Here is a 26,199-nt window from a genome sequence, read left to right as displayed (position 1 = left end):
TTTAATCTCTCCAGGCAGTGAGAGACAGTCAGGGAAGTGACAGCTCTCACAGCATGGCGGTGCAGCGTCATACAGCAGGAGAGACCGTGTGGAAGAAAGAGCACCTATCAATCCCAGAATTCATCTGCCATGAAATTTGCATCCAGTGTCGGGTTGCGATTCACAAACTTCCAGCATACAAAAGTTTCTTTTGTCATTCACTGTGCATTAATGAGTCACATTTAAGCAATACTGAATGGCTTTAACATTGTTGTATTCATACTTTCCTGTTTTCTTTACATAGTCACCGCTCCTCATCCTCTCACTACATTTCATAGCTATTTTGCACTGTAGCAGCCAATTAGCATGTAGCTGGGATGCCAAGTGACACCAGTGAATTTACATTATGCTATGCAGCCCATATCATCCAGCAGTCTTGACACATCACTGCTAAACTGACAGGTGAAATTCTCTTCCAGAATGGGAGAAATGATGAGTTGCAGTATCAGGTATGGACTGGCACACCACACACACACCAGCAGTATGGTTTTTATGTGGTCAGCGAGTGGATTCACATGATAGCTAATCTTTTAGCATTTCATTCTCTGCACAACCAAAGCCATTCACACTACATGTGGTTGTATCAACAGCAGTCCCCGGGGCTAGTGGCCTGTATTAAGAATTATTTTTGACTTCTTCCTCTGTATACTTCATGTGAGTGCCAGTGCCATTTAAGTGCACATCCAGTCATATCAACCTGAGTTCCAATCAACAGGACAAGCGTTGGGCAGACTTTTAATTGAAATGAAAATAACAGATTTTCCTTTAAAATGTTGGATAGCTAACTGGCAGGTAGGGACAGACGGAGAAAAGTAGAAACTGCACTCAGTCATCTCCTGCGGCTTCACCTCTTGTAACCAAAGATGATACCTTGTCAACAACTGCAAACCGAGGGGGCTGACTGGTGTGAGTCTTAATTCTGTTTCTTTCATAGATGTGACTGTTACATTCACAACAAGACAGCCCCAGGCTATTCATGTTTTAACCAGCTATGCTGTGTGTAGGGGGAGGATTGTCTGCAGTACATGGTATGGGGCTGTGGATGGGATATTTAATAAAAAATTTTCTTTGAAAGACAACATTTACATACACTTCACAGGTTCTAATGACGGTCTATTGTACTTGGCATCAATATATTGTAAAAAGCTTCACTTTAAAAGATAAAGAGCAGCACTCTAAAATCCAATCTATGCAAAAGTTGTGTTAGCTTTATTTTCTTGTTTAATATATTGCATGCACACAGAAACACACACGTTGTATGTGCATGAACACACACGTCTGCTCAAGTATCAAAATGTGCACACACAACCACAAGACACACACACCTTCAACAGCATTTCATGGACCTGCGTGCAACTGCATATCACTCTGCACGCAAATGCCCTGCCTCATACACACACACCAAGACACACAAAATGCTCCAGCACACAAATACATCTATTTAATATGCAAAGTATGTACAGCGTTGAAACACTGGGGTTGAGCTAATCAAATGGTAATGATTTTTCCCAGCAAAACTAATTATAAATTCTTCAACTCTAGTCATTCAATAACATAGCCATTAAATTATAATAGCAGAGGCACAGTCCTATTGATATTTCCCTCACATAAGGAGAAACATGTTATCATGTGCGAGATGAAGCTTTGAAGCTGGTCTTTGAGGTTGAACTTCAAAGAAGGGATAAGGGGTGAATGATGAAGGTAGTGAGTTGAGGAGAGCAATCCAACAGGGCCAAAACAGTGAGACACTGATGCAAACAAGCATTCAACATATAAGCATGCATGTATCATACATTTAAATGCATAATGTGCTCAAAACACTGCACATCTAGTCAGTTATAGTCTTCCTAAGTCAAATATTGCATCTATGTAAGGCCATATTCAAACAGACACACACTTGAAATTACAAGCAGGGAAATGATATCCAAAATGTCTTAGTGCTGTAAACCAGCACCATGGATCTTTGCACAGTAGGAGCAATGTGCAGTTGAGACCTTTTAGCATCTTGAAGAAGTTTGATTTCTCATCTAATTGAAGTCAAGGAGTCACTGCACATTGTTACTGAAGTATGAAGAACTAGAATTCTTAGTCCAAAAACTATGAAAAACATATAAAACAATTAATGATCAGAAAAAGAATGAAAAGTGCAGGACAGAGGACAGATTTTGGACAACAATAGAGTTATTAGCCACAGAGGCATATGTTATAGCAGGACAGTGATTTGTCCGAAAGTTGTGATACAAAATCAGGCCAAAACGAAGCTATTTACTGCACTGCATTTAGAGCGATACAGACATTTGGCCACCCTTTCAGGGGGCTATAGTAGTTCTAATGACTGATTACAGACATTACCAGACATTTAAACCTATCTGGTCATTCAGATGGGAGTTGTTTGTGTTAGATGCCAGTCATGTGGGAGTCGTCAGAGGGCTCAAAGTGTGAAATCACATCGGACGGATTGTCAGGAGGAAATGTAAAGTAGACTAAATGATGATGTTTCAGAAGGCGGCAAAGGTGAGGAGCTTCCTAAATGTGTAATTTGTGTTTTAGCATCATTGTAAGCAGCAGACAAGTGATGTAGCAGTCTCTTGTTAAGTTAGGGTTTCTTTGGTTTATCATAGCCAACACATCTATTCTCTCTGCAAAGGATATGACAATTAAATGACAAGGAATGAGGTGTATGTCCCAACTAAACAAGCAGTGGAGACAGTGAACAAATGCAGGACTAAACAGAACAGAAAAGCTCACCCCAGAACAAACTTGGTTTCTTTCAGACATGTCAGTACAGACCAATTCCAAATATGATGCCAGTCATCAAGTGGTGTTTGAAATGACTGTGGTACTTGAGATGCCTATACTAAAGATGAAATCCTGCTCATACTCCAACAAAAATGGTATTCAGAACATCTCGAGACCTCCTCTATACACTACAAACACTAATGCCAGTGTTATTAAACACTTTTTTTTCACAAATGTACACACACAAACACGCGCAAACACACACAGAAAATATGTTTTTTGGCAGATGCGGCAATTGCCCATTTTAGTCCTTGTTGTATGTTATGTATAGCGGAAGGCAGCACGGCTCACAACGTCTGTGCGATGATCGCCTAATGTGACACAGTGACTATGTGAAAACACATGCATATCAAAATGTAAAAATGTATCCATAAGTCATAGTAAGCGGTTAATTTTAATGCCTAAACTACAAAAAAATGGGGAAATGCATCAATAGCTGAGTGATATGGCAAGTTCACACATGGAAAATGTACTATGTGTAACAACCCTCTAACATGCAGATGACATACAATTCAGAATCTTCTTTAAAAACATAACTGAGCTACTGATTTAGCTTTTAAGTGATATTTCATTAATCTTCTTGGGGAAATTCATCCTATGTATTTGTATTTTAAATATTTAGGAGTGATGGATGCAGCCACACTGCAGATACTTACAGTATATCTACTGAGCCATTTCCATCACATAAGGCAAAGCAAAATGTAGAAGAGCTCACCTAGTGTGTTTTCATCAAATTGACTTGCATTCATTATTGTTGTGTCTGCGCAATCTGATACACCTTCATCTCTTGACCCTTTAAAAAACAAGCATCACAACCTTTGTTATTGACATAATATGTAGCAATCAGCCCTCCTCATCCAGTGCTTATTTCCTGCTGTCTGGAGTTCCCAAGTGTTTTTTTTCCATCTTCCATTGAACAAAGAAATCAATGCACATACAGGCCTCCCTAATGCTATCAAAACCATTTAAATTGTTCTCGAGCAGTTATGGATGGTAAAACATGTGTTTCTTGGGGGTTTCAATCTGTTTGTATTCTTTACTATTAGTGGTTTTCTACCTCACTTCTTCTCCCCTCGCTACCCTCCTTGTGTGAACATCTCATATGCATTTATTCTCGCTTGTTATATCCAAGTCTTTGCAGTGCATTTTACATATGCATGTGCGTACTTGATTCCAACTTTGCACATTTGGCTGTTTGTGTTATTTCACAGTCAGCGCTCTTCCTGGACCCAGTTTGCACCTCACACTTTCAAGGCTTCTTGCCATTCACCTGATCACACATTTTTCTTTTGGCCCTGTCAATTTGTTAAGTCTGTTTATATAACTGGTGTGCGACTCCACCATAAACTACTGCCAAAATGAAGAGTGAATAAAAAAAAAAACTGTTGAGGATGGAATAAATACAATGAAGTGTTGGAGTATCACAGGCAAGCCTACAGCACCTGCATTGTGCCACTTAAGCTATGATATACAGTAGCTGGACTGTGCAAGCAAAGGTAAAGTAAAAAAAAAAATCTAGTAATCCACCACTTGAGCATTGATTGCACAAACACACAATTGGAAGTCGAGGCTCCTGTGCCATCTGCACTGCAGCATACTAAGAAAATAATCTATTTAATTTCCCTTGTGACCGCAGGTGATATCATTTATCTTATCCAGAGAGACTTCTAAAGTAGATAAATGCACTTCTTAGAATGAGATAAATCTACTTTACCATATGTGCCCCGCTGTGCTGCCTTATGGGAAAAAGAGGGGATTCCGTGTTTGTGTTTCCTCGGCTATTTACTTAGACGCCACACTTTGCCCAGACAAATTTCATTTATTAGTTTCAGTGGGAGAGTGTTGCATGCAGGTGTGTAGTTGTAAAATTTAGAAGCCTTTACTTTACACTGAGGGAAAAAGCAGAGAGGAAACTTTGTTGAACTGTGCTGTTTGAAAAGACATCACAGCTATATCTGTTCTTGAGGGGTAATAACCATATATGTAGTCGATCTACATGATGCAAATGAAGCACTGCACGGTTAATGTAATGTGACAGCTTCCCTGCATGTGTGCTCGTGCACATTTGTTTGCATGCGCATATGTGTGATTCAGCAGCACAGATAGAGCAGCGATCCTGCCCTGCACTGTGGGCACACCCCCTGGTGTTTCTCCTGCACAGAGTTGGCATTTTAATTCATACTTGCGTGACTGTACTTAGGACTCTCTGTTGTTTATTTTCTCTGTCTTCATCTCCTCCTATATTCACTCCCTTTCCTCTCCATCTTTATTCCCCCTGTTTTTCCTTCTCTGCAGGGCTGTCAGCTCTCCTCACCCGGATATCACATTTTCCTCTCCTCTCTGAGGACTCGCATCACACCTGCGGCTAACATCTATTGGTAATATTATCTACCTGGACTCGAAGCTTTGCAACCTCTCAGCCCTAGGGACTTTTGACATACTGTATAACCAACCAAGCGCCTCACTGGTCACGGGTGGCCACAGATGCTGATGACAGTTTGAGTCTATAAAGTACATAAACTGTAGCAGAATATGAGCATATACATAATTTATAGAGTCAAGTCATATGGCCTTGAGCGATGCTGCTGAGAAAGTTAAGTGTAGAAAGCAGGCAACCAGGAGGGGGTCTTTGTGCAGCTGCCAGCGCAACAGTTTGCTCGTCGTAAGACTTGATCTAGGAGCTAATTGAACTTGATGTGAATCGAGGAAAAGTGCATCACGGTGTGCGCTGGAAAGCAGCAGGAGCGCTGAGTTTGAGCTTGATGTTCCTAAAATGAGAGATGCTTTTTAAAAATGGCTGCTCTAAGGGATCTCTGGTTAGGTCTGTGTGTGTGTGTGTGTGTGTGTGTGTGTGTGTGCCTGTGTGCCTGTGTACGCAGCAGTAGAGTTTTGCTGTCACACGCAGTGTGTCCGACTTCTAGTTTCAAACGTTTGTTTTGGTATTATGTTGCATTTTGTTTGTCTGCATATCACACACCTTCCAACCCACAGTCCAACACATGCACATAAACACGCTATAAATATGCTTATATCATATTTATATAAATATGTTCATATCATATTTATATATGTTACATACATTGATATATATATACATATACATGGGAAAGAAAATTAAACCAACCGAAAAATGGAGTGCAAGATGTGGAGATGAGGGGTTGAATGGTGAATAAGGAGTGGGCTAAGAGCTGCAGTAAGGGCCCCATGTTTTTGAATCACTCCCAAATCAGTGGGTGGAAGGAGCAGGGTGAGAAGAAGGCGAAATTATTAAAATGTGCCACTGCCCACAAAGTGCTCTTGGAGTAATTAAGTCGACAGCAGTTTGGCTCCAGCAGGTCCATTTTGAGTGTGTAATGTATTTCAATAATGACAGTGCGTGGCAGCAAACTGACTTGTCGTCACGCTTCCTCTCCCAGCTAATCCTGTTACCGCTGACCACTCTGACGGGGCGTGAGTCCAGCCGTGCTGCCTGTCTGCCACTTTTCTGAGGAAGGAGGGATGAGGGGGGAGATGGGCAGAGAGAGAAAGAAACAGAAAGAGTAGCCTGATTGTTTGCTGTGTAGTTTCTCACTTGTTTGCTTTTGTGTGTGTGTGTGTGTGTGTGTGTGTGTGTGTGTGTGTGTGTGTTTGTGTGTTTGCATGCACACCTAAGTACATGCAGTGTTGATTGTCATTTTGTGTGCGTGTGTGAGATTTCAAGTGCTTGCCTGTGTGGTTCTGTGCCAGCCTGGATGTCTGTGCATATCTACCGTAAATGTTTATTCAGTCTGCAGTGAATACACTCCAGCCCCTTGCTGCTTACAGAGGGCGTTTTCAGCGTCATCTCGGGCCCTGAGCCCATCCACTCTGCTCCGGCCACAATGGCTAATCCTGACACAGGCAGCAGTGGCGAGCAATCAGCATTCACAGTCCAGAACATAATAGAAGCCTGCCTGTCTGGCTGGACGTCTGTGTGGATGACTGGCAGGCCGGCTGCTCATCTGGATGCTTGCCTTTTGTGCCTCTGTGGATGTTTTGATGGCTCGGCAGACAGTGTGTTGGGCCGATGGTTATGTAAAGTGTATCTGTCTATGAAGGAGAAGTAAAGCACACCAACAACTGTAGTGAGCTGCTGATCAAAGAAACTTTGAAAAAAAGATGAGAAAGCTTGGCTCTTTCTCAATATGGCTGAAACGTAATCTTGTAAACACTTGATTAATACATAGATCTTTAGTGTTATGGATGGCTTTCTGTTTGTTAGATGATTAAATTTTAGCATCTTAACAATTTGAGCATGTTAGCATGATGGGGTTAGCACTGTGCAGCCTCACAGAGCTGCTAGCGTGGCTGTAGACTCTTAAGGCGACAGTATGCTTCAACCACATTGTTTGTCGACTGTTGACTAAAATCCATTTAGCTCGTTTGGTTTCAGGGTCCTGCTATTGTGCATGCTGGCTCACTGTCCCTGTCATGGCTTACTGGGACACTTGCTTTTCCTGCTATGACTAGATGTTTTGCATTCTTCTGTAGTAGCTAATACTTCGTAGGATGTGAGATGTAGAATGTTTCTTCTACAAGCGTAACCTCTGTACCCAAGGCACATTGTTCACAGTTTGTGTACAGGCAATTTTAACTCTTGTAGCCAAATACAATGTGTAACGAACCTCCCATAACCCTTTTTTAAATTTCAAATAGAAGCTCTCCCTGTCATATTGCCTTTAATGTGTTATGTTTTGGTCCAAAACACTGCAAAAAGCATTTTACCAGAAAGCTGAGCTGTATTACAGTATGTGTGTTTCCTGCAGTACCTTTTAAATCTTGGATCACAGCAAATAGTCTTTAATGGGAGGAAATAGGTCTGTCCCTGGGGCTTGTTGCACAGAGGCAGGCCCAGTGCCTCAGACCTCTCTCTCTTTCTTGCTCATTCACTCACTCTCATTTTCCCTTCCTCTTTTGTCTCTCTCTATTACGATGCTGTTTGATGCTTACACTCTGCTACAGTTTGTGAACATGCACCATTGTGCATGCTAAAGCTTTCCAATAATGAGGCCAGAGGTTGTCGGGTGGGGGAGGGGAGGATCAGGATAGGGCGGGGATAAATGGAAAGATGGGAGATATTCCGGAAGAGGCGGATGAAAGGCAACAGAGGCGGATGAGTTGGCAAAAGAGCAGCAGTATTGGGGGGGGGGGAATAAGAGATTTGCTGCATGTCCAAGGTCTGGTGCCAAAGCTTGACGACAGGCCAAGTCAGTAGACATTGTGTTAGCACAAACTAAGAGTTTAAAGGTCACCGAATCCTATTTACTTTTTCCATCCAGTTTGGGACATATGGGACAAGGTTTGCACTGCATCACCTGTGACATCCACATTCTCAGGGAATGAAGGTGGTTGTGTCAGTTTAAACTCATGGCCACAAAACCACAAAGCTCTGGGACAGTAACCTTCTTAGAGGAGCGAAAAACAAAAGATAAAGCCCTTTCATGCCAATGATCTCTATTTCTGTCTTTCTTCACCCAGAGGTGTGTGAAAAGATATTTTGCATAATCCAGTTGCATCCGTATACAGCGAGCTGTAGGGAGTTAGAGCGCGAGTAAACAGGATTCCCTCAGGCTGCTTCTTTCGCCTGCTGGAGTTGGACTGCAAAACCGAGGCCACGTTCACAGAGCTAAAGGCTTTTCATTCGTAGGACCGTGTTCAGCCAAAAAACATTACACAGTGATGAATTAAATGGAACCTGATGAACACCATTTGCCTGTGCAAAGGCTGCAAAATATTTCCGTGGGGAAAAATCATCACACTTTTTCTGGTGAATTGTTAGAACTTTAAATCGGTTGCATTTGATGGATGGGATAGCTTGTGTTGATTTGGAATGCAAAAATCTCTCATTTGCTATTTGTTATTTATGTTTGTGTTAATTCACTTATTCATTATGAAATTGCACTGTAACTGTCTTACCCTCTGTTGACGACTCAGGAAACTTATCAACTATGTCCTATCTGTTCTTTCCAACATGCTGGCTCTGATTATTTATTAGCCTACAAACGTACAGTTAGAACATTCACTAAGTTCCGCTTCTTTTCTCTTTTCTCTTTTCATTTATTTACACCACAGCAAGGTCTTTCCACTGCTCCTGCTGACCTCCTCTCATATATACCAATGTCCAACAACAGGCCATCAACACCAGAGGGCTTCAACATGCAATATTGAAGATTTCCATTAGTGCTGAATTGTTTAGGGGAACCGTGAAGGAAACAGACCTGAACCATCATCATCACAGAAAGGAAAGCCGAGAGGAGAGGGGGAGATGGGGGAGACCACAAGGGAGGAGATAAAGGAAACAAAGAGAAAATAGATCAAAATTGAATAAAACAGAATTCTGTATAACGGTACATGAGAATATAAGCATGCGTTGCCTCAAGTTCCCTGTCAGGTCTAAAGCGAGACGGCTTCCCGTGAGAGTGTCAGCGATGGAAATTCCAGCACAGCAGGGAACTCAAGATGTTTGACTGTTTGACTGGCACACAAAGATTCAAACACACAGACAGTCGTGTTTAATTTACACTCCCTAACAAGGTTGGTACAGTAAGTGGTTACTGTGTCTATCTGTCTCTGTTTACTCTGTTAAGTTATTATATTCTCTGCTCTATACTCTTTTTCCGTTTGAACAAACAACAACACATTTAGCCAAACAGATTTAAAGCAGCATTAATTGATTTTTTGTTGCCGCTGGATGAATAAGCTCCTACCAAAACAATAACATATTACCTTAAAACGTTGGCTGACGACTTTCCTTTATTCAGCAGACACAGCACATAATTCTTTTCTTTTTTTTTGGCCAACTGAAGAATGTAAGTCTATAATTCACTTTCAATTAGCTCTGTTTAGGTCTCCACTAACTGAGGAAAACCGGGCTCTTTTGCTGCTATATGCTCAACTACTAGTTAGCTGCTAACTTTGTCTGCCAGTTGCTGGACATGTAGTGTACAGTCTCTTCATCATAGATTTGTTGCTGAACACAGCTGCCTGATGTGGCTGGAAAGAGGTTGATGAAAGTGGTGAAAGTGAACCAACGCGGTAAAATTAGTGGCAAACCCCACAACCCACCATAACAATGCTACGAAATGGTTTAACTAAAAGAGCGCTTTGTAGAACTGGGGGGAACTGCAGGTTTGGGTTAAATATTTGTTGATGCAGCTTTAATAATTTAGGGTACAGATGCATGCAGCCACTCTGAAGTCAAGCAAGTGGTACAGTAGGTGTAAAAGAAAACATAGTGAAAAAATCTGAAAAGGCTTTAGATTTACTGGATAAATAGTGAGTTTAAATTTTAGACAGAATTATTTTGAATTATTAACACTAAACCTTCCTGTATTACTTACCTCTAATGAAGAGTCTAATGTGGTTTGATTTTAAGACTGTAGACACAAAAAGAATACAGTGTAAAGAAAATGCCTAGAACAATTTATAATTTAACACTTGCATGTTTTTCACACTTAATCCTAACATTTCAAAGGCGGAGTGGGCTAAAAGATGGTAACTGGAAAGATAGAACTTTTCATCCAAGGCTTTGGACACCGTTATCTAACAAAATCAGCAATTAACTGCAAAGAAGCAGAGACAATTCAGTGAATAAAGCAACCTAATTAACTTTCACCATGTGAATGTTTTTTTTCTGGCAAAACACTTCAGATAGTAGAACAGACGTGTGTGTGTGTATGTGTGTGCATGCACATTGTCGTGTCTTGGTTTGTGTGTTCACTGGTTTTCTATTTTCATTAGACACATAAGGACTCACTGCTGTCCTCTGCCCAGCTGTGAATGTAGCAACTTACAGCCTCCCGGTACATCAATGTACCGTTAATTCGCTGTCTTTTCTGCACATACACACTCATGAGCATGAGTGCAGTTTGTCCATTCAAGCCAGCAGTTACAAGCATTACGATCAGTGTCTCCAGTAAAGTGGAACTTTGCTTTTAGTTCCATGTTAGTATCTGCAACACTTGTCTCGCTGTATCCATGCAGAATCACGTTATTATCATTCTGTGCAATTAATCTGATGATGACTCTGAAATCTCTTTTCGTAGGTCACAGTATATTGATCCAACCAGTCGACTCATCCAGTTTTTTTTTTTAATTATATACACCCACACTTGTCAGTAGTCATACCTTTACCTGTGGCCCTTGAGGAGGAGACCTGTCTCAGCAGGTGACAGCTATCAATCCAGCCCCAGGGTCGATGGAGGGATAGAAGAAAACCCCTTTCATCTTCCCTCTGACTTTCACTCAATCTCTGTCTCTCTCTTTCTGCTTGCTTCCCCTCCTTCCTTTTAACTGAACCTTGTCGTGTCTGCAGAATTTTCTAACCACTAATACACTTTTCACACACACACACACGATTCTTTGAGCCCTTTTTACAGTAGATGCACCGGCACATCTTTATTTTGCTCCTCTTCCTTACCCCTGTTTTCCTATCAATGTTCTGTAATACACTCTTAAGTGAGGGAACAAATTGACAGCAAAAGATTGACTTAGGCCTGAGAGAGGCGCAAGTTTTTGGCACCTAACTCTGGAACAAATTACAAGACAATTCTCCAGTGGTGCTAATTCTCTGCCTGTGAGTACTAGTTGAATGTCTTGGCTGTGTACACAGGCAATCACACAAATCCACTTTCAACTGGGGCTCAGTAGGAGTCTACTTATGGCTGGCCTGACTGCAGAATAATTCTTACTGTTAAAGGGGATATTTCAAGTATTATTGTGGTCTGTCATTTCAGTCAATATTTGGGCAAGTCTTTTTCAAAACCTAAAATTAGGTAGTTAAATTATGGTCAGATTTAAATGACAGAATCAATATAGGCTCCACTTTGACCCTTGTTTACAGATTTTGACACATTAAGAGCAGGTTTTGGATTTAGTTATCATAAAAGGAATGGTCAGTGCTTCCCCATTTGCACACCGACATGATTTCCCAATTCGTCCTCATACCTAAACGATAAAACAGATCAGTTGTCAATTGACCCAAAATGATATATATATATATATATATTTTTTTTTTTCAAACTGAAATATAGGTCCATTGGAAAGTACAACAACATATATGACCATACAAGCATTAGCCGGGAGCAGGCCAGCGACAGGCGTACCAGACCTTAAGTAAGTTAAGTAAGTCACGTGATTTAAGTCACATGACATGGTAAATGTTGTGAAACAGTAATTTGGTTAGTTTTAGGCAACAAAAGTACTTAGTTAGGTTTAGGAAAAGATCAGGGTTTGGGTTAAAAATTAGTACATTATGTAAGTTACATAAGTCACCAGTGAAACATGACACATCCATCCAACCCCACCACTTCCTTACGTCAACTTCATTGCTCTTTATGCTACGTCCCCTGACTTCTTCCACCACTAGAAGTCACGGCCTAACAAAAAATGTAAATATGGGTCGTAATAAGATGCTGCATAATCAACCTATACAGGCGTTTTTCTGGTGAGGACTGGCTGTCTCTGTGCTCCATCTCCTTCTATCCCTCTTACCTCACCTCAGGTTAAAGTCAGTCTCAGAGTGTTTTCTTCCTCTTCTCCAGTCCCCTTGGGAACATACTTACCCCCCACCACCATCACCTCATCCTCATCCATCTGGGAGGAAGGATAAGCACTGCATGAAACATTAGGGCCATTACCCAATCACGACAGGCTACTAAACCCAGCCCACCGACTCTCCTCTGGCTCTCATGCCGCGCTCCAATTTGCTGGAAAGGACACTGTGCTTAACAGTGTTGCAAGTGAGCAATGGACACCCCATTGCTCCCTTTCATCAATCTTTCATTGGGTCTCATATCACTAACATTTCTCCAAGCCAGATATTTTCTCAACTTGTTGTCAACCATCAAGCTTGCATACTCAGATATGGAGTATTAACCTTTATAGGGAAATACAGGGAAAACAAACCGAAGTAATTAAAACTTTTAAAACAATCATTAATTTAAACAGTCTCTTCAGAAGGAGTTGAATTCTTTTGTCTTTCTTCTTCAAAGACAACACACAGACAACTTCTTACTGATTAAATGAGTGTATTTATTTATAGCCAAATACCTAATACTTGTATCCATTTCTTACACTTTTGCTCATGTGTTTTTGGTTTTGGAAAAGCTTTAAAATAGACACCACTCTCCACCAAACTCTTTAAATGTTGACTAAGCCCCATGCACACTGCTTCATTATGTGGAGAATTCCAGAACTTGACAGACCTGTCATGCCTAGTTATGGTTGCTAAGCTATGATTGGACTATCACTGGTGAGGGATTTAGCAAAACAGTCAATTGCAAAGGGAAACTCGAAACTCAAAAGTTATCCAAAGGTTAAAATGCAATTGAATCGTGGTGCGGCTCAATTTCAAGTCATTATATCCTACTCTAACCTTTGACTCATATATAGTGCAAATCCAGTTTTTCAACTCAACAGTTCAATTTGAGTATAATTCTTTGCTTGAACTAATTTCATCTCCTAACAAACTCTTTACTGTACAGTAATCCTGGAAAGATTCAGTTACACTGTATTGTTGTTTCAGAATGAGCCATAACTTCAACAATGGTTTTATTATTAAGTTAACCATATCTCAATAACCATATCTACACTGTTTCAACCACTTGACTTCTTCCCGGAAGTACATACTGTCATTCAGATTTACAACAGGACATTCACAAAAGAAATGCATCGGGTGAAGAAACAGTATACTGACCACAAAATCCTACATTTAGACCTTGGTTAATATTAGTGAACAGAATGCCTAAGTGAGAGTTAAAGAGGATTATTTGCCAGATATATTACATTTTATTTTCTGTTCTCTTTATATTTGCGTTTTGCAGACATGCAGCACTGACAAAAAACTAACAATTCCTGCATATTCACAGCTCACCATACTAAAGAATTAATTTTGCCGTGGAAGTAGTAGCATCATATATTTGATATCCTCAAAGCAAACTCTGAAAGAAATCCTTTCTTTACCTGTCACAGTAATTGTTGACAATAATCAGAATAATTAACTAATTGTGTGTATATACAGTAGCCCTACATGAGGATGTGTCTGGATGTGTTTATATATATGTTGCTCAGTATATTTCATTGTGTGTTTGTGTGTGTTCTCGGGGGTCTGGGTCTGAGTATCACTCTTTGACAGTATAGCCTGGATCTAGCAGGGATTTAGCGGTTTTGATCCACAGTGTGAGTGACCATCGGGCACACTGACAGGACACAGGGTATAACCGGCCTCAAACCCCCTACTAATCTACTCACGGAGTTATCTCCTACTAAAGGAGCTTACATGGCCACAGTCTACCCCAGGGGGTTACCCCAGATGTACATTAGACTCCATACACACACACACGCACACACACACACCACGTGCTCTTGTAATTATAGGTCAAGATATAATTTAGCTCTCCAACTTGACAAAAAAAATACCCAATCTGTAGGGCAAAACTACACAACTACAAAAAACAGAAAACAGCCAGAGTATTTGCAGGAAAAAATCTGATCTTATTTCCTGTCTCTGGCAAGAACAACACACGGCAGAGGGGTACCAGGGGAAATCTACAGAAGTTCCCCTTATCCTCTGTAAATGCATTATCTCAGGGAGATGTTGTAAGTTTATTCCAACTGTTACAATCCCTATGCTTCTAACAGCCACCCCTCTCCCCTGTGCTAGATATTTAATACGTTATGGACTTGTAGACAGATGATCCCTAAATAAATATTCTGTCCCACTTCGCATGCCGGGATGGTGGTAATGCAATAAGCCCGTGTAAGCACAGGGCGCACCAATTGAGTACTGATTCCAGTTCTGCTTGTCCAGTATGTTAATAGGGTGAGTGGCTCGGGCTGAAACATTGGGAGACTGGCAATGAATATGGATAAATCTGAATAGAGGAATTTTGTGATTTTCTTTCACTGAAAACAGTACTTTTTGTGTAAGGCAAAATAGCAGCAGCATTCAATTCTGGCATGTGATAATACTCAAAACACGGATAAAAACAAAGATAATAATTGTTTTAAATCTCTATTCATTTCTAGTCATCCTCTAGGGATCGCAATGTTGGTGTGAAGGTCAGCCACTTTAGTCTAGACTGAAATATCTCAACAACTGTTGGATGGGTTGCCATGAAATTATGTAGATATCTATGGCGCCCGAAGGATGAATGCAAATGACTTTGGTGCTCTGCTGACTTCTAGTGCCAAAATGCAATCGCTAACGCTACAAAGCTAACGCCAATGCTAACACTAATACTAACGCTACAAATCCTAATGCTACAAAGCTATTGCCACAAAGCTCATGCTACAAGCTAAATGCTAAAGGCCCTTCCAGACAGGAAGCAATTTGCGCTGCGTTGCATGTGCGTGAGCTTGCAAGTGGTGCACTGCACTTTGCTCGACGCAGCAACAAATCGCCTGCTGCGCCGCAAGCCATTGAAAACAATGGGTTTCATAACACAGCAATGCCGTTGTCGCGGTCTGTCTGAGAGGCCTGTAGCGCTACAAAGCAACGCTAACGCTACAAAGCTAAAGTATGAAGTTAACGCAGAAAGCAAATTGCAATGCTATGAAGTTAAAGCTATGAAGTCAACCAACGCTATAAAGCAAATTTCTAATGCGATGAAGCTAACGTAGCAGAGCTAATGCAGCTAATGCTAATACGTAACTCATGTAAGTTACCCCACCTATGTAACTTTATTAAAAGCTAAATCATATTACTTCACGCAGGAACCAAACGCTGGTCTCCTGCGTGACAGTATAGCACAAGAAATATTCTGTGAAGTAGCACCTATTTTGATTTATTCTCACTCTACAATGAAGATTATAGGAATTAGTCATTTTTGGCACCCTTGTCCGTGTTGTGCTTCTGTCAACAATGCATTAACATTTATCAACTGGGCTCTCAAGTCTCACGCATTCACCGTGAGACACACGGTTAGTTCAAGAGATAACGTCCTCGAAGTTGTCCTGCTATATTCAATTAATGGGTGATCATTTTTGTGCCGAGTTCATAGCTTTCTCTGTAGCCTACTAAATGCCAAAGCCGGTAAGCCGATCAGAAATTAAAATGTGTTTTCGGGTGAATTCCGTGAGCACGTTCATTACCAGGCAACATGGATGCGCGTGAAGTTGGAAGCGAAATACCCGATGGATGCGCCAACTGTAGGTTGTGTTTTTTTTACTTTGATTTTACAAATACTGGACGAAATCACTTGCCTGTGATCAAAGATAGTGACAGCACCTTTTAGCCAGTGGTGAGCAAAGTAACTTAGGCCTGTTCAGATCCTAGAAGTATGTAAGTAGGCTATAGGCTGGAAAATGTACAAGTAGACAATTAAAAATAAAAGGAGCGTACTCAAAGCAGAAAGAAAAATGTCCGATATGACTGTATACTATTATATATTATATCATTAGATTATTATTCCTCATGCATTAATGTAGTTGGTTGAGGTTGAACTATTTTGTATGAGACTGCAATTAATGATTATTTTTATTTTAATCATCTGATTATTTTCTAATGACTAATACCAGTTAGACAGTTGCCAATTCAATTTCTGCCAATTAGCCTAATTGATATAGTTCTACTAGGTGGACTTCTATAAACTGTTAAGTAATTTAATTTATATCAAAACATTTTTTAAACTCGTCATACATTTCATGTGTAAAAAGCCTGTTTTTAAAGTAACTAGAAACTGAAGCTGTTGGATAAAGTAAAAAGTACAATATTTCCCTTTGAGATGTGGTGGAGTAGTAGAAAGTGGCATGAAAAGAAAATACTTAAGTTCAGTACAAATACCTTGTGTACTTAAGTACAGTACTACTTTGTTCCAGTCCACCACTGTGCTTAGCTTTGGCTGGCTGAAACTAAGGAAAGGACTAGAGATGTTTTTCTATATTTGGGCTCTGGATGGAAAGCTATTATCCATCATGATGGTGAAAATGGCTGGCCTTTAGCCACAGTGCTTTAAGTGGGAGCCCCTCATCAAGGCATTATAATGTGCAACAAACACTTACAAAACACCATTCATAAGCTGAAATGTGTAGCCTACTCACACACACAGCTTGGCATATGTCGTGGAAATGATATTCCTGGTGAGGGGTTGAGCAAAGAATTGAGTTACAATAAAATCATATCCACAAAAATATAGAGTGACTTCTACAAACAATAATAACAATAATAATAATAATAATAATAATAATCTTTATTTGTAGAGCACTTTTCAAAAACAAGTTACAAAGTGCTTTAACAAGTGTCAAGACAATAATACCCAAGAGACAATAATACAAAAACAATACAAGACAAAAGCAAAAAAACATTGAAAAGACTAAAATACACATTTAAGATAAATATAAAATAAGTAAAATAGAATAAAATAAAAGGGATAAAATAAAGTCAAATAAAATTGGGAAAGGCTCTCCTATAAAAGTATGTTTTAAGAAGGGACTTAAAAGAGTTCACTGACTCAGCCGACCTGATTTCCTCAGGCAGGCTGTTCCAGAGCCTCGGGGCCCTGACAGCAAACGCTCTGTCCCCTTTAGTTTTCAGTCGAGACTCTGGAACAGACAGCAGACCTCTGCCCGAGGATCTCAAGGTACGTGCTGGTGCGTATGGGACTAAAATGTCAGAAATATAACAAGGCGAGAGGCCATTAAGAGCTTTAAAAGAGATCAATAAAATTTTAAAGTCAATTCTAAAACATACTGGGAGCCAGTGTAATGAAGCTAAAATAGGAGTAATGTGGTCATATTTCTTTGTTCTGGTTAAAAGCCTGGCAGCTGAGTTCTGGACAGTCTGGAGTCGATCAGTAGATTTTTGGGTTAAACAGGTGAAAAGGCTGTTGCAATAATCCAGGTGTGATGAGATGAAGGCGTGTAAAATGGTCTCGGTGTCCTTAAAAGTTAACATAGATCGAATTTTAGCTATATTTCTAAGTTGATAAAAACATGATTGAACAAGCTTTGTGGTGTGCTGCTCGAAATTTAAATTACTATCAAACCAAACACCAAGGTTCTTTGCCACAGGCTTAATGTGATTTACTACAGAAGACAGACATAGTTGTTTACAGACACGCAAAACTTCCTATTTGACAGATAGGATGAAAACCATTCTAGGGCAGTACCAGAGATCCCCACCCAGTGCCTCAGTCTGTCTAACGGTCTGATGTTGTGATCAATGGTGTCAAAAGCAGCGCTAAGGTCCTATTATTATTATTATTTTCCAGCACAGTGAGCAGCTATTTGGACACAATTCTTTTTAGAATCTTTGCAATAAAAGACAGTTTTGAAATTGGTCTAAAATTTTGTGGGAGGGAGGGATCTAAACCAGGTTTCTTTAAAAGTGGGTTCACACAAGCCGTTTTAAAATAATCAGGGACACAACCAGTAGATAGGGAGCTGTTAAAAACAGAGATCAAATGGGGCCCAACAGAATCCGTTACTTTCAGTAAAAACTTTGTAGTCAAGTTTTTGGCTGGAGGACACTCATTTGTGATACTGTTTTTAAAAGCTCAGACAAGTCGATGGGATAAAACTGGTTAAAACTCTTGTTGCTGGTGAGGAACCTCTGAGTGAGAGCTCGTGGGGGTAATAGAGGCTCTGATTGACACCACCTTAGTGGTAAAATAAGATAAAAACAATTCACAGTCATCATTACTTCCATCTGAGGCACAAGGAGGGGTTGGGTTTACCAGCTGATCCACAGTCTTAAACAGAAACCTGGGATTGTGTTTATGTGTAATAATGAGTTCAGAAAAAACATTTTTTGCACATTTGCAGATTGCTGTCAATTTGTGGGTCATGTTACATTTGTAACTTCCTTTTTACACATTTGTGGAATTTTGTCCAATGTGTTCTGCGGAGATCTGTAAAATAACAAATATCTCACTACCCAAAATATGTATTTTTATATTTGTGTTGTGTAAAATCATATCCACAAAAATACAGTGCAACTTGCAAATATGTACAATTTACTCTGTACACGCATATTTTAATTTCACATACAAAGTGTTATTTACGCAGTTATGGATCTATTTTTACACTCAAAATAGTTTTTGCACGTTTGCGGATCATTTCCTTTCAATTTGCAGGTCATTTTACATTTGTGACTTCCTGTTACGCATATGTGGAATTTTATCCACTCTATACCACAGACATCTGTAAACAGAGATCTGTAAATGTGAGAGCAGTTTATTAGCTACACCAGCAAGTGGCGGTAGCAACATTGCCTCTCATGAGTTGTAAGAATATCCATTGCAGTACCCAGGGTCATCTGTAGGAGACAACAACTTCTGCTTCTGCTGGACCACTGGACTCTACTCAGTCTAAATTTTTCTGTACAAGTGTATAGTTTCCTATTGAATCCTTTATCAAAAGCATTTTAGAAAAGGGTTAATTGGCTGCATATTCTGTGGAAACAACATGAATTGTGTTAATGGTATGGTATGAACAGACTGATATTGTGGTAATTTTGAAAATGTGACTACAGATCGGATACAATGATGTTATTGGTTGTAAAAAAACTGTATGCATGCTAATATCAGCATTTACCTCAAAACACAGCTGTGCCAATATACATTCTCACAGATCTGCTAGCATGGCAGAAGAGTCTTAGCAGAACTGTGAGACACAGATAGACAGATTCAACATCTTGTTGAAGGTATGTGACGAAGAATTAAGACAGTTCTCATGGCAAAAGGGGTCCAACATGCCACAAGCAAGGTGAACCTAATAAAGTGGTGAGTGAGTGTATATATACTTTAATGTGAGTTTGGCTGCTGAAGTTTTTAAACAAAATTCCTGAGGACTGAAGAGTGATGTCCCGGACCACTGCGGTGGGCAATGTAACAGAAGTCCTACTCACACCATTTAGCCTTTGCCCAACATATCATATATATATATAAGATTAACTTGTGCAAAAAAGAAGATTTTAATCTGTCTAGTGCTTTGTGTTTAGTGTTAATTGGCAAATGTTAGCATGCTAACATGCTAAACTAAGTTGTAAACATGTTAAACATTATAAGCTCTGACTGTGTGAGGCTGTACTTACCATTTACTAACATCATAATGCTGATGTTAGTAAATGGTAAGTACAGCCTCACACAGTCACCATCATGAGGTCTCATTAAAGGATTGTCATCTAATGAGAAAGCATCTTTCTCTGTGCATTATCCACCCACTAATGCTACAGTGTTAATGTGGGCATTCACTGTGGCCTCCACAACTTATTTTAGATTCTGAGCAAGAGCTATTCTGACTGCCCTTTCCTCTCATATTCATCCATTAGTACTGAATATTTAATTTCAGTTTTGTGTATATGTCACATGTTGAAGCTTTTATTCATTCCAGTTTCAGTTGGTTCTTAAACCACTTTGTGCCAAAAATAAAAAAATAAAAAAAATTCTAAAAACAGAAACAGAATTATGCTGACAAAAAAAACCCAAAGCAACAACTTGGCAACCTTACAGTGTCATTATTATGAAATGTGCACAACACGTCTGTTGTGCCTTCTAACTGGCACCCTCTGCCTCCTCCCTGCAGTTTTCACAGTATGATTCAACCAATGGGCCAAAGTGTTGATATGAGCCTCAATGACATATGAAAGCATGAGGAGATGAGAGCACATGCGAGGCTTTCAGATCCAACATTAGCTGTTCAGGGGTGTTTTCTGTCTGTTTTCGCTGAGTCCTCACTCCTACCCTTTGGAGGTGAGAGCCACTGACTGAGAGAGAGAGAGAACAAGCCAGGCGGGGATGACTCTCTTACGTAACGTTTGCTGCTGCTGCATGACACGTTTGTCACGCTTCGAATCACTACTCCTCAGTCCACTACCAAGAGGTGTGTATGGTGTGTGTGTGTGTGTGAAAGACAGAGAGAGATGGTGCTGAGAGTGTGGTCTGCAGTCTTGCCCATGGGTGAGTGGGCGGATTGTTATTGATTGTACAGCTGTCGCTTTTAATTATGTCTCTATCCAATCAATGCAAAAGGCGGCAGGAGCCCAAAGGACATTTCTCCACTCTGATTACTCATGTCTCCTTTGTGGCAAAACTGTCCTTTGCTTTGTAGTCATTTTGCACCAGCTTGACCATACGGTTTCATTCATTTGGGGTTGCACAATGGCACAAGTGAGTGAAAACCAGAGGATGTGTATAAAAGTTCAGTCAAGAATTGAAGATCTGCAGTTTTCAAATCAAAAGTCACACTGATTTTCTGCACAGACAATGCTAGATGAGTTGTATTTGGGGGACCTCCAAGGCTTGAATGGACATGAAGCTTTCCAGTTTGAATCATCAGTACGATGAGCAACTGCGTTCTAAATATCCGGTCTTTGATTAAAAAAAAAAAAGTCAAAGGTGCAACTGTGGACATAAAAGAAAGAAGTCAATTATGACTCTTGCTTGAAAGTCTGTTCAAGCTCACCACCAGCAGATTATGCTTCGTAGAAAATGAAAATACATTCAGCATTCTGGGTCAGTGCGCACCCGATGACATCGTCCATCCCGATGTCTCATTGCAGATATCGTCTGATGGAAATTTTGTAGACATCTAATCCCAATTGTTGTGGTAAAATTTAGCCCAGTATAATAATTATATTTACTAGCTACATAACTATATTCAGATGATCTGTCTTTCAGGCAGTTTGACGTGACAGATTTGCTCGACCTGGGATTCACACTTGGGTCTAATCAGGCAAAGTGTAGATACGTGTTGAATATTACCTGATGAAGAAATCAGTTTGCGGCCCGTTTCAGGGTGTAATTCACCGCTGTCATAAATGGGGACTGTTGTACACGTACATTTGTTTAGATTATATTACGATCAAAAACTAGCAAGTCGACAACTGTGCTAATACAGCCAAACATCAAGCAAGTGTGACAACACAATACATAGCAATATTGCTTACTGGTCCAACTGCGCACACAGAAAGAATATCAGCTCAGCGTTTGTCTTGCAGCGTTTTATTACACGAAGCTCTTGCCAATGTCTGGCAGCCTCTTGCTTGCTCACTCTCTATTTCTCTTCTTAGCTTCCTCCTTCAACATCCTCTTCTGTCTAGCCAGTCCAGTATTTACTCTTGTCCAGTCTCTTGCTCAGTCACTCTTTCTTTTTCTCTTCCTCAGACAATGTCATGTTCTGTCTCTTTTACAGCCTCTGATGTCCATACTGAGAATACCAAGCTAGCGTCTTCCAAAGAACTTATATAGTACATCATATACTTTTTGCTTACTATAGCTTGCTTGCTGAAGAGTGGTGTTGGTGTCATAAAGTAGTAAGGCCTTTATAGACGGGAAGCGATTGCCACGCCTAGTGATTTATCTTCAATGAGAGGCGAGCTGCTAAGAAGGGAAGCATGGGCAATCTATCACTTAGAGAGACAAGCCGGCACAATCCCGTGGAGCTGTTGCGGTGGTGCTCGTTTCACGCACATGCCCGCCTGCTGTCAGAGTTGAATTGTCTTAGACAGAGACTGATCCTTGCTGTTTGTGAGTTTCCTGAATTATGTAACTGTTTCCTTGACAGTTATCACAACATAAAAAGGCAATGACCTTCACTATTCAATAAAAATAATCAAATCTTACATAGGCGGACCCTCCGCATGAACGTGCAAATGGAGTGGAAGTAGGTAGGGAGAGGGAGTAGCAGGCAGTTTCGGAAAGGCCCATGCTGTGCTCCCTGCGGATTTGGAATCTCACCTAAAATGGCCGAATACCCTGTGCAGTCCTCTTAGCAGGGAACTACAGGGCGATCGGAACGCACCCACAGTCTATGCTTCAGATATAAGACTAACGCTAGCATGCTTATGCTAGCAGGCTAGGTCCGCAGGAAAGAAGCGTTAGAAACGCCATCGTACCTATTTAACAGCATGTTTCTCTGCTGTTATATCAGGTAGCCATCTTAGCAGACGTATACCCCCCACACACAGCTCATGTCTGCCTGTGTTTCTGTAAAAACTACAGGTGTGGAGATGTTTCTTTGTGTGTAAATATTGTTCGGAAAATGTTATTTTGTCAGTTCATTGTATGCTGTTGGATGAGCTGGTTTATTTAGCCGTGGTTGCTAGATGGAATCACAGATGCTTTCTAATGAGTTTAGTGCATCTAAATATAAGAATTGAACTGCGAATTTCTATCTTTGAATAACAAAGTAATGTAATATTGGGCCCTGTATATGAATTTCAATTTATTTGCTTGTTTGATGTAGTTGATTTATTTTTCTAATGTCTTTCCAAGTTGTATTTCTGCTGATTGTTTTGTTTTTATGTTTGATGTTGACTTTTAAAGGTTTAAACTGACCCGTTTAAAGGACAATTTTGTTAATATTCTGTTTAATTTAGAGGGGAGATATACTGTATACTTGTTGAGTTCCTGGTGTGTGTCTTGGAGCGCAGGCTGCACACTGGAACGAGAGTAAGTTGATGACTCTTGTTTTACATAACTCTGTTTTTGATCTTCTGTAAAATTGTTTGCAGAAGCCGATGTGAGTCAGCAGTTCTCTGCACTGAACGCCAGAATGTTGCCAGGGAGGGACTGTTCTTAAATACAACAGCTGCTCAAATGTGGAACAACAAGATGAAAAGACGAGTGAACAATCCAAAAATTGTGGTAAGACTTCACTAATAAGCTAAAACCAGCCAAAGTCAGTGTAAGTTTGTTCAAAAAAAGTGACTTTTTGTCTTGGCATATTCATAGGAAGCGGCCCGTCTCCTGCACAACTCTGAGGGAAACTGCAAGCGCCTTGATGCTGAGCAAGGGAACAGGAATGCATTGAACTGTATAAATGTAAATAGTTTTGATTGTTCTTTGGCCGTACTTTTGTTTTCACAGACTGTGCTCGCCATATATGAGGTGGTCACATCATTTTTGGTCTCCGGATTTACACGGTGTGGATCGTGATGCCATTGTGTGTAATTAGCAAACTTTTAATGTGGTGTTTTATTACATTTTTTTGTACTGTGGCTATGCTATTTCGAGAAGGAAGAGGATAAGATTTGTTGGAATAGATTCATTGTTGGCCAATGTGACATTATTTTTCAGTGAGATGTATTGTTTACCCCAGGCTGTGAGACGTTTGAACTCTGACTAAAATTCATCAGCACCGCTCCATGAAACATAGGTAGGTACATTTATTATCACAATAAAACAGGTTATATAATGAAATTGAGCTGTTACTTCCTTCTGCTACATAGCAGACAATAGACATTAATACAGAAGCAATTATAAAAATGGTAAACAGAAATAAATAATATTCAATGATCACTGGAGCAGTGCTGAGGATATACTGCAGTTTAAGAGTCTGATAGCTTGGGGGGAAAAGCTGCTCTGCAGTCTGGTGGCGCAGCAACAGAAACTTCTATATTTCTTCCCAGAAGGCAGCAGGGTGAACAGGCTGTGGCTGGGGTGGGCAATGTCCTTTAGTATCCTTTGGGCTCTGTGTAGGCACCTCACTTCACTGATATCACTGATGCTTGGGTGATGGGTACCAATGATCTTCCGAGCAGTTTTAATCACCTGCTGCAGAGCCCTCCGGTCCTGGGCCGTGCACATCCCATGCCAGTTTGTGATATTTCCAGTCAGGATGCTTTCTATTGCTCCTCTGTGTTTTCTGGGGGGGGTGGGTTACACATGGTAGCTCCGCTTTAATCTTGTGAAGCTGCAGAGCTGCAGTCTCTTTTCGTTCAATTTACAATGTAAATTTCCAGCTAAACTGAGGTGCTCTCTCTCTCTCTCTTGCCTGTCATTCACCGGTGCAGAGTTGTAGGTGCATTACTGCTGCCGACAACTGAATGCACATCGCGGTTCCTCGCGGGTCTATTTCAAGTAGCCGGCTATTTAAAAATGATAAAATATTCTTTATGTGGTTCTTCAACGGTGATAAATTATCTGAAAAAAAGCGCAGTGCGAACAACTGGGCACAACACCAGTGAAGCTGGAGCTCCGTCTCTTCAGCAAGTGTTCCTCCACTGCCACTACACACATACACGCTACACCTACACATGCACACTGACGACCAAGGGTTAAGGTTACAATTTTGGATTTATTCACGCACTTCAAAAACATTTATTGAAAGTTTTATTCTTGTTCTATGTTTATTTACAGCATTAAACGTTGAAATGTATATGGTAATAAGCTGTATATTAACTTATTGAGAGAAAACAGATAGTTCTTTGTAAAATCAGACGTTGAGCACCCCCATATTGCCAAAATGGCATGATCCTTGTTTCACTGCGAAGCCTCGACTGTGAGATTGATAGTCGAATCAGGCTTCGCCCATCGAAGCATCGTATCTTCGACTATTCGGGGTCAGTCTTTATCTCATAAAAACATTTATCTATTATATTTTCTCATATAAAAAAAGTTTATAATTTATTTCTGTTTCATTCTGTGATTATTTTTGTAAACTGTATATTGTCTGCTTTGTAGCAAATGAAAACCTACCTTGTAAGCGTGCAGTACCGATTGTCTGTTCTGTTTGTGTTTACAGCTGTTGGAATTGAGGCAGAGTGCACTGGCAGCAGATGAATTGGCGTTCTGAATGGTGTCACTATAGATCTGATGTCAAATGAGGAAGATTGCAGCTTTGAGGGGGTGTCGCGGTGGATTGTGCAACCAAAGTTTCGGCAGCCAGGAGCTCACCGACCTCTTTTGTACGCTGCAGACAAGGCTGGAGGCCAAAGTACAAAACACTGCATCACAGGCATCTGTACAATGGATGATGTTCTGACAGCCGCCACCACCACATGACTCAGAGGTGGACAGAAACTTCGTCCCGCAGCCCAGCATTTAATGTTTTGTAAATGGTTTTTCACATTTGCCTTTTTAACAAATAAAAATTTTTTTTTTATCAACATGTGCCTCATAAATTCATGTGCTTGATTAGTGTAATAGCATGAATGCTACATGTAACATATTACATGAATATAGTCTTCAGTAAGTGTAGTATTTATTTAATGCAGGATAATGAATTATACATTTTTATTATTATTAATATTATTAGGGAGGGGTTTACCCAAGCCTGTACTTGCCCAGGGTAGCCAATAGCGACAGATCTACCAACCAATCAGATGTGATAGATGATTTGGTGATGTCATTGGTTTCATCTAATGACTGAGAAGCCAAGTCGGACTGCTGCTGCTTAGTAGAGTTGTTAGTAGAGGCCTCCGCAAGCCCCCAACGATTTTTGGCACAGGTGAACGCAAACATGCAGCGCTGTAAATGGCTGATAACTGCCAGGGATTCAAGGCAGTTTACAGGGACGAAAATCCCGCTTTTCATGCAGTGCAAGAATATGTAATTTGGTGCAAATTATAGTCAAAATAGGAATGAAGTGCCTTATTTAAATGGAAATAATTTTATTCAATAA

The 26,199-nt window shown here is 40.3% G+C and overlaps 1 long non-coding RNA gene across 2 annotated transcripts in view; it reads left to right on the top strand.

Annotated features, from left to right (window-relative positions):
* Positions 1–25,657, top strand: part of LOC119908458 — a 100,320-nt gene extending 74,663 nt beyond the window's left edge. The window contains exons 2-6 of one of the 2 annotated variants that reach the window (XR_005445277.1): positions 8,929–9,390; positions 23,309–23,441; positions 23,529–23,618; positions 23,874–23,952; positions 25,321–25,657. This is a non-coding gene — a long non-coding RNA (uncharacterized LOC119908458). The remainder of the gene's footprint in view (positions 1–8,928; positions 9,391–23,308; positions 23,442–23,528; positions 23,619–23,873; positions 23,953–25,320) is intronic. The other variant, XR_005445278.1, reaches the window with a different exon arrangement.
* Positions 25,658–26,199: the final 542 nt, after the last annotated feature.

The sequence above is a fragment of the Micropterus salmoides genome, unplaced genomic scaffold, assembly GCF_014851395.1.
Source record: "Micropterus salmoides isolate LMB-PRFRI ecotype aquatic unplaced genomic scaffold, ASM1485139v1 Ms_hic_scaffold_18, whole genome shotgun sequence".
In the NCBI taxonomy this organism is placed as follows: Eukaryota; Metazoa; Chordata; class Actinopteri; order Centrarchiformes; family Centrarchidae; genus Micropterus; species Micropterus salmoides.
This window is presented reverse-complemented; position numbering and strand designations above follow the sequence as displayed.